Here is a 382-nt window from a genome sequence, read left to right on the forward strand (position 1 = left end):
GAAGAATATTGGGAGTTAAATGGCAGGACAGGATTAGAAATGAAACTCTAAGATAGATTACTCGAGTGCCATATGTGGATGACATCATGATGAGGGGTAGATGGAGATGGTTTGGGCATGCTTTTCGCACTCCCCAAGAGAGATTAGTTCACCAAACGTTCAGCTGGGTTCCCCGAGGCACTAGAAGAATGGGAAGACCCAGACCTACCTGGCTGAGGACTATAAATCATGAAGTAGGAGATGATGAATCGAGAAGTACTGAATTAAAAGCTCAAGTTAGAGACGACTGGTGAAATCTAAATGAGGCCCTTTGCGTCAGTAGGCGTAGGAGGAGATGATATATATATATATATATATATATATATATATATATATATATATA

This window comes from Palaemon carinicauda, chromosome 38, assembly GCF_036898095.1.
Source record: "Palaemon carinicauda isolate YSFRI2023 chromosome 38, ASM3689809v2, whole genome shotgun sequence".
Taxonomy (NCBI): Eukaryota; Metazoa; Arthropoda; class Malacostraca; order Decapoda; family Palaemonidae; genus Palaemon; species Palaemon carinicauda.